A 1,248-nucleotide genomic window follows, 5' to 3' on the forward strand; every position below is an offset into this window, starting at 1 on the left:
CACACAGAATGAAAGGAACCTGTAACTTGAAGAAACCTTTTCCAAGAGAATTTTTGATCGTGTCGTTAGTAAAAACATCTCTCTTGAGTAGTGTTTCTCTTTTGCTTTTATCCCGCTCTTAATTTTTTTGCCAACCGTGATAATTTACAGTCACGGAGAGTCTGAACAGTGTACTTTCTACGAATACTGCAAATTCTGTTCATTAGAACCCGAATAACAAAATGTTGGTTTGGAAATATTACTTCTCGGACCTTTTTGCATACAATAAAGGCAGTTTTAAAAATTTCTTTCTCTTCAGTCAGCCTGTGGTGTGATAGATGAATTGCATCCACTTGACTATTGTGACTGTTAAATTTTAGCAAGCTTGGGATGGCCTTTCTATGTCTGCTTAGTTGTTTCTAATGCATTGAAATACCTTTTGCAGTGAAAATCTGCACTGTTGATTCAAAGATCAAATTTCTTTAAATGATGAGGAAAAGTTTATTTAGTCTTTTTGCTTTGTTTGGTCTCTTAAATGTGGTAAAAGAAATCTGTTTGTGGAAAGACAGAGGCGATTCTAATCATACGAAAGACAGGAAATCTCAAATTGATTTTATCCCCTGGAGTAATATCTGGCGAACAATAGAAAACTCTGATGTTATCATCCCAAGGCATTTTATTATTATCGTATGACTTTGTACTACGTAGCACTTTATTTATGTAACTAAAAACCTGGGAAAAATATTCTTTGTGAGCCAGGAAAATAATGATTGCTAAGTGAGAATCTGGCTCATTTTCATCTTCTCCTTCTGTCTCCAAGGCTAATTACTTAAAGATGCTGAAAAGCAGAACAGAAAATCCAGTTGAATACAACAATAATGTGCCACCATTCCCTTTTAAGAAGAAAGACGAGAAAAAATTAGTATTAAGATGTCTTTGCAAGTTCCTCTCCATTAAGCATATTGCTGTTTGACTCAAAATATTAAAATGTAACTGAATAGCAAATATTTGTAAATCCAGTATCTCAGATCTTTTAACAACACAGCTTGCACAAGTAACGTGAAAACTTGTAGCTTCTCTATGGACATGGGTAACAAAAATCCGTATGCTAGAAATACTGCACCTGGTCTTAAACCACAATCAAACCCGACTACATTAAAAGTTGCTCGAGGACACGATAGCTTCTCAATCCCTCCCTGCTGCTGCCCGTGCCAGCAGGCAACAGCACCACCGGCAGCAGCTGCAGCAGCCCGGGGCGGCGGGGGCATC

At 37.4% G+C, this 1,248-nt stretch overlaps 1 protein-coding gene across 1 annotated transcript in view; it reads left to right on the plus strand.

The window, feature by feature from the left end:
* TRAPPC8 (trafficking protein particle complex 8) overlaps positions 1-1,248 on the plus strand; it is a 65,636-nt gene that overhangs the window by 826 nt on the left and 63,562 nt on the right. The gene's annotated exons all lie outside the window — the stretch shown is intronic.

Source organism: Pygoscelis adeliae, unplaced genomic scaffold (genome assembly GCF_000699105.1).
Source record: "Pygoscelis adeliae isolate BGI_AS28 unplaced genomic scaffold, ASM69910v1 Scaffold108, whole genome shotgun sequence".
Taxonomy (NCBI): Eukaryota; Metazoa; Chordata; class Aves; order Sphenisciformes; family Spheniscidae; genus Pygoscelis; species Pygoscelis adeliae.